This window comes from Tinamus guttatus, unplaced genomic scaffold, assembly GCF_059628265.1.
Source record: "Tinamus guttatus ecotype Peru unplaced genomic scaffold, ASM5962826v1 Tinamus_guttatus_pri_ptg000368l, whole genome shotgun sequence".
NCBI classification, from domain to species: Eukaryota; Metazoa; Chordata; class Aves; order Tinamiformes; family Tinamidae; genus Tinamus; species Tinamus guttatus.
Window position 1 is genome coordinate 2,114,461 of NW_028288902.1, and position 10,521 is coordinate 2,124,981.

The following is a 10,521-nucleotide window of genomic DNA, read 5'->3' on the forward strand; positions in this document are numbered from 1 at the left end:
GCTGTGCTAGACATTCACTTCTGTCACCAAAAAGTCAGGCACAGAATTTTGTCTTCTCTCATCAGCAGCAACACCCATCTTTTTTGAGCTGTTGGAGAAAAAAGAAAGTTGTACAAAGAACTACTTGAAATCAACTGCAGATCACCCCAAATGCCCAAGTCCATCCTACTTACCACAAAATGATATGTGACATTTCAACCTCAATTGCAGTTGGAAGGAACAGCTTTCTCTCTCTATGAGCAGAAACTAGAAATTGCTTGTTTTTGTCCAGATTCCTCCCTCAAAAGATAAAAATAATTTCCTGCAAACCTGTCTGTAGAGAAAAACAGCAAAGGATAATGAAATGAGGAGAACTTCAACATTTTTAAAATTGGGGAGGGAAAGAGGAGGCTGGTGTTTTTAAGCTTCTGTAAATGCACCATTCAACATGAAGGAAGGAAGACCTGCAATGTTTATGCTCTCGCACCCTATATGCCAGAATTTCGTCTGAACAATTGAAATTATTAATTCTGTAATCTTCATTGAGTCGATATTTAATATTTTGGGAGTCTGTGCTGGTCACTCTAGTTGCCTCAACATGAGTTTTTGAATGAATCTGATACAAAAATCTCCAGTGAAAAGCTATTAAAAAGCAGTAGTTATTTCCTTGAAAAGAACAATGAAGCAAAACAACTCTGCTCTGGTAGATCAACCAGTGTGTTCACATTGATAAATGAATATGTTGAAGCTGGAGAACAGACAACAAATTGTAAAGGCCAGAATGAAAGACGTCACCTTCCAACCTTTAGAGTTTAGAAGGCAGAGAACCAGGAATATAGTAACAGTATTCTCAAACATCTGTTTAAATATCACCCAAATGCTTTCTGCTCGCTCTCCTTATTCCTGAATTAAAAAAAATACTTTGTTCATGAAAACTCTTGTGCAAGGAGATTACCTGGGGAGTGCTGTTGTGAAAATGAATTTACCAGAAAATTCATTGGTGACCAGGGAAAAAATACATGAAGAAGGGTAATAAGTACTTTAAACAAGGAAATTTTGATGAAGCAATAAAATGCTATACTCGAGGGATGCATTCTGATCCATACAACCCAATATTGCCCACAAACAGAGCATCTGCCTTTTACAGAATGAAAAAGTAAGATACATATTGTTAAATCTTTAATATTTTCTTTTTTTGAAATACTGCATTGCTTCAGATTTAGGTTTGTCTTTGTCTTGATTATCTTATTAATAATCATGCTATAATAGGAAGGTGTATCTAGGTAATGGCCACAAACTAAAGCACCAAAAGTTCCACAGGAACTTAAGGAAAAAAATTTGAACAATGAGGGTGACAGAGCACTGGAACAGGCTGCCCAGAGAGGTTGTGGAGTCTCCTTCTCTGGAGATCTTCCAAACCCGCTTGCATGCAGTCCTGTGCCACGTGCTCTAGGTGACCCTGCGTGTGCAGGGGGGTTGGACTAGATGATCTCTAGAGGTCCCTTCCAACCTTAAGCATTCTATGATTCTGTGATTCTATGAGTCTATGATGGATACCACACAAACACACTGTTCCTATAGCAATGTTCATGCTGATACATGTGTGTATAAAGATCCAAGTACAGGGGGACTCACTCTGGGCATCACGAAAAGCTTCATCTCACCAATGAAAGAGCAGGAACAAGCCCACGGGAAGTAAATGGCCAACACACCATATATTTTAGGAATTACTTATTCAGTAAGTAAGAATTCAGTAGGGACTGAAACAAGTCACAGGAAATAGTTTGTAAGAAATCTAACATCTGAAGAAAACTGTCCAGAACTAACCAAATAATAAACGTATTCATAAGAATCCAAGTATTCCTATAACAATTCACAGGAATCAATACATGTATGGAAATAATTGTTTGCCTTGAACAGTTAGGACATCTTTGCCAGAGTATGCAAACTAGTACAGACTGTCATGAAGCTACTCTAACAAGGGCAAGTAAACAAATTCACATGCAAAGAAAGACAGGTGGGAACAAAATCACAAGAAGGAACACATTAAAATATATTGCTGAAATAACTTCTCTATTCCTTTTTGAGGATTCTCCATACTTTATCTTTTAATGGAAAGAAATGATGTAAGTACTCACACAGATTAAATCTAAGCATGTGCCTTACTGTATCAAGGCCATCATCCCAATATAAACTATAAGTTACAGCATAATCCTCTAGGCTTCTTTTCTGGGGCATCATTGTTCTCTGAAATTCCCGGTAATAAAGAACACAAAATATGATGTTCTGAGCACCTGACACATGAAACAAAATGTTGGATATTTTGAATTTCTTAGTTAAAAACATCTCATATTTATATCTATCCTGAATACAAAAAATTGAATTGATTGTCAGACAAGTTTTCACTGATCTACTGGTAATGTTAATGTGTCCTTTAAAAGCGTTCAGCTCCAATGCTCAAAGAAATTTTAATCTCAGTGAGGTAAAATTCTAATCAGAGACCATAAACAAATTATTATTACTATTATGCAAAATTTTGTCCCATCTTCGGAAAGTATATTTGTTTGGCAACTCTCCTCACTGTTCAAATTTATCCATAGATATAAACTCACCAAATAATGAAGAAAGGTAGGGGCACATTCTGACAGCAGAAAATGCATGAAGTTAGTTTTAAAGTTTATGCAATACAAGGAACTGTACTTTGCATCTTATTTTCCTGTGTGCCTCACCACAATGATGTTCCTCATAGCAACGCTGTTTTTAAGACAGCCAGCTTAGTAGAAGGCTATTTTAAACACTGTTGGACAAAGCTACTTATCGTAGTCATCGGGGGCGGGAGGAAGTTGTAGCCATGTGCACAGTGTAGGACCTGACACAAGGCAAGACGTCTTTCTTGATTAGGCATCGCTTAGATCTGTGTGTGCTAAATGGTCTTTCCTTGGCACTGGTCATCAGCATCTCCACAGGAACCATTACCATTCCCAGGTCACCACAACAGCACAACAGCAAAGGAATCAGGAACCCTCAAACACTGGTGCTGACTGGTACCTTTGAAGAACAGCACTTATACCTCAGCCTGTAGAAAACATCCAGACATCCCTCTGGGAAGCATTTCCAGCATTAGCAATATATAAACATACATATATACACATATAAACCACTAAAGGTTGCCCATTAAATCCCTCCATGAGAGGGTAAAGAAGTGAACCTAGTTACTGTGGGCAGGAGTGCTCACACTGAAGTCTGCAGAGCAGTTTGATCCAAGCCAGATGACTTGGTTCTGAAACTACTGACAAGTGCTTGTGTGTCCAGCAGCTCTTCTAGGGGAGGGACTGCAATTTCCAGCAAAAGGCAGTAACAGAAAGCAAAGGGAAAGTAAATTTTCAAATGCTGAAGGTCTTTCCTTCAATGTCTATCAGCATATGCATGGTTACTGAAGGCAGCCTGCAGATTTCAGAGAGCTGAGACAAGCCGGTATCAAAAAACACTTTGACTAATATCTGTTCTCTGAGTTAATCTGTGTATTCTAACCAGCAAAATTGCATTCATTTGTATTTGATTCTCTGTGTGAGAGAGGAAATATTCTTTTTTAAGTTCTGGCAAGGTCAGAGAGCTCTACATTCAACAGCACAGAATGTGCATTAGAAAGATGAATATTTTCAAATAATAACCACATTGCTGGTTCCTCATTGCTTATGCCTGTTTAGAGAGTGTGAGAAGTTCTGGAATTTCTGCAGGGCATTGCATAGTAATCCACAAAGCTACTACAAACAAGCTGAGGAGGAATTTTTGGCGTAGCCACTCCCGACCTGACGGAATAAAAGCTGGTTTGCTTACACATCATATGCAGTCTGTGCTGTTCAATACCATGTTGCAAAAAGACAGGTCTTTCAACTTCATTTTGCTGGCTGTCAAACCCTTTGACTCGTGTTTCAAGGAAGATGCTATATGCAATAGGGTCATGTGTAGAGGGAAGATTTCACATAATTCCCAGCATCAACATCATCACAACATCTGAGGCAGTCAGCACAGATGGGATGGGAGAAACGAAGTTGACTTTAATATGACACATTTTACAGAAATGCTAGAAAAAAAAATGTTCAGAGAAGACTTGATTTACTCCATCCATATGATTATAATTGAAGAAATGCAGGTTAATCTCTAACCTAACAGATCACTGAACTGGGAGGGAGCAGGTGAATTCAACATGACTCTTTAGGGAAAAGATGGGAGATAAATTCTTCTCTGCTTGTTTTCAATTCCTGGCAAGCAAAAAAAAAGAAAAAATGTAGACAGGATTTATAGATGGAACAATATTAAAATGGAAATGTGGTGATCTGTAAGTTCAAAATTTATATCCTTCTAATTTTAATTACTTCTGTGATGAGCAGTGAGGAAGGTAGCAGTATGTAAGAATCACATCCAAGTACACTAAAATCCTGACTTTGCCTTCGCTGGGAAAATGTCAGCATTGAATTGGCTGAAAAAGGAATTGCAAATGGCATTAAATTGCTAAGGAACAGGGTCTAAGCTGATTACACCAACCATACAACATGGAGAAATTATTCAAAACTGAAGCTGGATCGTCATCCTGGTCCACCAGGAGAGAGGATTGACTTAGTGCTGAAACTTTCCTGTGATCTGTATGATAGGGTAAGTTTGGATAGGATGCTAATGGCCATATTAAGGGCAGCAAAAGAGGGGTTCTCCCAGCAATTTTCCCTTCTGGATACTTGCCCAGGGTGAACAATTCACAGTATGGACAATTAAGGGCCGCTACTAAAGCCCATATCCTAGTTATATTTTGTTTAGTATTGATGAGGTGTCCAGGTCAATTTTATTTTTTTAATTCAAACATGCCTCTGTTCCTGTTAAGTCCACTGGAAGCAGTCCATCTGCAGCCAGAGCCCAGCACCAGGGGCCAACGGTCCCACAGGGGCTCCATACACTGCCCCATGCTTCTCAAGAACCATCCTGAGATGCCCTAAGACCTGTATTATCAGGTCTTCCATCCCCATTTTCCCCTGGATAATAAAAAGCTAACAGGTTATGTCCTATAACAGCAAGGAAAAAAGGCAAAAGCTTAGGAAAAAAAGTAAAAGCTTACGAAAAAGACTGCCAATCCAAAACTATAGTGGCACATACAAAATTTTGATTTACACTGTCAGCTTTCTTTGGAGGACTTTTATTTGGTACATTTTCTTTGTCCTTCTCTTACACATTAAATGATTTAGGGCCTTATCCTGAAGCTTTTATGCCTTTGCTTATTTTCCGCGTCCGCTCCTGAGATAAGGTGCAATATACATGTAGATCCTGCAGATCTAAGGTCTAAGTGACCGTTTCCGTCTCCTTGTTTGTAATGTATTGATTATCTCTTTGCACTTTTGCCTTATTTTCCTGGCAAAACCTTTCAAAGCCAAAGGAAATAAAGCAATACTTCCCTCTGCTGGAAGTCTTTGGAGTTCTGGAAATAAATCTGAAATGCAACATTTTTATGAGCTACTTTTACTGTATTTTGCTGAAGACAGACAACAGCAGCAGGGAAAAAAGATGAAGGGGGAGGAGTCAAGGGTTTTTTCAGGGAGAAGGGCAGGGGTAGGTGTTATTTCCCATGGATTATAGCTTTGGAGAGCTCAGGTAATTCAGGGGGATTTTTTCTCCAAATTTTAGTCATTGTGTCATGTTTATTATGTTCGTTATTAATGCATTTCTGAAAACTCTCATGCTACCCAGGCCTTATGTCCAGATGTTTAAAGTTTCACTGTGCATGCAATTTTCTGAATCTGCTGCATGGTTATTTTACAGATTTTCTCAAGCTACTATTGCATGGTTTCATCCATGACTCTTGTGAAAGGTTTGAAAAAATCACACCAGTGAACATCTTTGAAGTTCCCATCGGAGGAGTGAATCAATTGCTGGCAGGAGAAGGCTCTGGTGAACATGGAAAATTTCAGTTCTAATTTATAAATCTTGTTGAGAAGGTTGTTCCACAAGACTGGAAAAGGTAATTCCCTCTGTAGTTATGGGAGCCATGAGATTTCTAGCTTTCTTTGTAAATCAAGATAATGTAAAACAAGGTCAAGCATTCCACACCAGCTGTCCCATTCCTGATTTTCAGGCATCATCTACTGGCAGCTGTCCGTAAGCTTTTCTATAGATAGAGGGATTTCCACTGGTTGGAGAGGCCAACAAGGAAATATGATAATAGAGGAAACTTATACTGAGCAATTCCCAGATTGCTTACACTGAGTATTCCCAGTTTTGTTTCTCTTAGTCCTGCCATGTCGCCTTCCAATATCTCATAGAGTTCTGCAGTATAAGTATTACCTTGCATACCTTCTAGTTATGCATAACTTCTTACTTCTATAATCAAGTTAGGACCACAAAAGTAAGTCAAATCAACTGGATTATCATCCATACAAACATATTTTCATATGAAGTCTGAAGTGTCCTGACTTGCTCTTTAGCTGATGAGGTATCAGTATCTAACACCTCTTTAACTGGTGAGGTAACAGATGAGCTATTTGGGCCCGTAGTAAACGTTACCATCTCTGGGCTGGAACACAAAACTAAGCAAGAGCAGAACTACAGGTGGGAAAACAGCCAGAAGATACCTTTTTCAATAGGAACCAACATAACTCTAGGTAAGAACTTTGTGGTCAAATCCTGGGACCTTCTTTGGTGCACATCCAGTTCTTGCTGAAGGAAAGCTTGTACCAACTCAGTAATAACTCCCAAGGGCAGCAGCTCTAATCCAATGCTCACACTTTGCCAGGGCTTTGGAATTAACACCTGCCACTTTGGAAAAGGCACCATGGAATCCCTTGGAGGCTAAAAGAGGTCAGATGGCCCTCCCTTCCACTGTAAGGTCCCCTTAAGTCACTGGGTTAGCAAGTTGTCTAAAAAGCTGAAAGGTGGTAATACAACTTTATTCATGGCTTTGTCCTAGTTGTCGGAAGAGTCTTTTTGTCCTTTTTGCTCATTTAAGACTGCTGATCTGTTTTACAATGGATCTCAGATACCGTGTTTCTTTCCTGCATCCAGGAAAGTATTTGCCTGGAGTCTGAGAAGGAAGAAAAATGTGCTGTTGCTAAAAATGACCATACCGTCACTTCAGGCAGGTCATGAGATAATCTTTACACCAGCAGCTAAGCAGTCATGCTTAGCTAGCTCTGTTCAATGAAATCAGGTTGCATGTATGAGTAACTACTTACTCAGACTCACACAGAATTCAAAATCTAGTCATTTAAAGTCAGAATCAGATAGGAGAATACCATAGTAGATCACAAGACCTAAATCACATTGCAAGAGAGGACTTTGTGTTCTCAATTAATCAAAGCAGTGGGACCTCAGGTCTTGGCATTTTGTGTCAAGCATAAAAAGGGCCTTTTTTTTTTTTTTTTTTTGGTAAGAAAACAGCACACCAACCTCCCAGAAACAACATAGCTGGAAAGAATAGAGCTGGAGAGATTGCCTTTTAGGGCAAATCTCTCAGCCATTCACTGATTTATTATTAACATTCTTACTGCTGTTGTGCTAAAAGGCTCCAGCCAGCTTGGTTTCCACTAGGCTAAGCGCCACACTGATGACTTTATCTACAGCTCAGGCTCAAGTTCAGCTTGTATTCAAAGCTCTGGATCATCAGCACTGCATCCAGTGGAAAAAGAACTGCTGGTCCCCTAGACTGGGAAACTGTAGTAGAGGAGGAGACATTTCCAGATGAGGTCTGTCCTGATAGCTCAACACCCTTGGCTCTGAATTTGGGGAAAAGTAACCAAAAGCCTCCATCTCTACAGATTTTCAGATCTGATTCTTCAGAGCTGTCTGCCTTGCTTCCAAATCCAGGGCATTTGCAGAATGGGGAGAAGGTTTCAACCAGCACTGAGTATATCATGAACTGCTTTTAAAAAAGTCTGATAATAAAAATCCCACAGTATCTATTGCCATTGGTTTCACACTGTGGCTTTGCTAATTGCCAGTAATGAAGTTATACATTCAACTATTGCAACATATGGAACTTTTTTTTTTAATGGTAGCCTTTGCCTCCATGTCAAACCCCTTGGATCATTTACTGTAGATATTTGGACTGACACATCCTCAGAATGACAGTCTCCTCTGACAAACAGGAAGAAGCTGTGCATCCCCTCCATAATTTCAAAAAAACAAGGTCCTCAATTTGATGTTGTTTGGCCACTGCATCCCTCTGACTGAACATACCTAGCAGGGTCAGAGTGCCTGTTGCTCCTCAAGTACTGCCGTTCCATGCTTTACCATGAACTTGTCGTGCACCTCAGCAAGGACCAACCTTGAAGAAAGCCACGTGAGTGTGCACCTTACTCCTTTGAACTTGTGCTTGGCTGGGTGCAAATTCACCAGGCTAAAGGGGGCATGAATGAGCTGGGGATTGTTCTTTCAGCCTGGATGGCAGTGAAAAATGCAACTTACAGCAACTGATAGCTGCTAAATAAGGTTTCTTCTGTTCTTGTACTTGAAACCAAAGATGCAGGATCCCAGCACATTAAGTAGAAGCTGCAGCATCTAGGATTTGGTTAGCAGTGTGTGTCAGGGGCACTAAACTTCAGCCTTCAGGGTGCTGTAGGGTAGCATGAAATAGCCACAAAGACATTGAATCCTAGAGGGTTTCATTTTATAGTTCTGCCTCTGGATAATCAAGACTGATGAATCCGTTGTCACAACAGGATTTTGTGGATATATACAAGCATTAAGCATGTTCTGAAAAAAGTCAAAGGAATCTAAGATCAAACAAATAGCATGTGATACACTCGTAACATCTGTAAAATTCTAAGTTGATCAGTTTAAGACATGTTGCCCTCTAGTGCCATCCATCTAGGGGTTTACGTCTCCCGAGCTGTGAAAAACTGGCCACTCCATTAGTGGGCAATTGCTATACACTGTTCAAACAGCATTGCTTGCTTGGCTTTGACACTCAGGACAGTCAGTCTCCTTGAATTTTAAATGCCCTGCTCATCACTCATTAGACTTCCCAGCACAAAGGAGACTAAGAAGACCTTTTGAGCCTAATAACCTGTGTGTGTACCTTTGCTGTGGTCTACCACCACCACCTCGGAAGGAACTCATCGCCACCTCCACCTCCTTCTCCCAGTCTGAGCACCAACGTGAGGTCCCATGTCCAGGCAAGGCCCAGGCTCTAGTAGGGCTGGAGCCAGCACAGGGTTACGGATAGGGTGGGCTGGGGGCACCTGGAGTGCCCATACACATGGACGCATTGTAGATTATGCAGAATGTAAGAAGATAGAGCATGCAATGTGAAAACTCTTTGTTGTCATTGAGCAGCAGTACCTTATAAAGATTTCTTTAAAAAGGGAACAGAATTTGTTTTGGATTCAATCCTGGAAGAACTGACACACACAGGTCCCTTGGCTGCTGGCGCAGGGCTGCCTCTGATTCCATTGGGAATTGTGCATAGGCGTCCAAGTGCAGACTGAGGCTGGAACAGTGTGCAAAAAAAGAGAAGAACTGCTCTCTTGCAAATGTTTCTTTACACAACTACACAGCATGAGGCACTTCCACCCACCAGTCTGCCTTGCAGCGAAAGGACACTCCACCAGAAAACCAAGCTGGGTCTTACTTTAGCATTCCTCTAAATTAGAGCATTTGCTCTAAAAGCAAAAGACTCTTCACAAATTACAAAACAGCACACTGAGAGCAAACACAGAGGTAATTTAATCAACGCTAGCAGGATTCTCCTCGTGCCAAGTTTTTTAATCAAGGTGGTATGCCCTTCTGAAACGCAGCCACATGACGTCAAACATGAAGCAGGTATTACAGACGGAAATTCTGGGGCCCAATGCGATCCAAACTAAATATTCAAAGTAGCTCATTCTAATGGCCACTCTCTACACTATTTCTTTTCTATCCCATTTGCCTTAAATAGAACATCCAACCCAAAGAATCATATATGCTTCTCAGTCTTTTTTCACAGGACCTGTTTTCTGAACAGCTAGGAGTTTATCTTGCCTGTCTCTGGACTTCATCTAATTTACTTGCATTTGGTATTCCAGATCCTACAGGATTCTTGCTTATGTACTCATTAAACACATTCTCATTCCTTTATATAGCAACAATAGTTTTATATGGCAGCTCCATAGGGTGGGAGAAAAGCTAAGCAGTCTGTCTTTGCAACCAAGTCACTTTATGGCAGCCAGCAAAGAAGAGCAATGCCTCCTGCTCTGTCTCCACACATGGATGACTTGTATTTGGCTTGTGATCCTTTTCTTTTTTTTTTTTTTTTCTTTGCTGCTGCAAAAGCACTTACTCCTTATTGGTAATTATGCCTTTGATTTTTGCCTTGCCAGACACAGTGTTCTGCGCTTGTCATGAAATCGATCAGATGAAACCTAATAATGACATTTCTCCAATTGCTTTCATTTGGAATATTCCTTCTGCTCTCTGCGGTAATTCCCATCCCCTCTTAGGTTAGTACCTTGAGTTTCTCCACTACCTGATGATGAAGTCCATCAACTCCAGCTAAGATAATTAATTTATCAAGATATTTCTTAT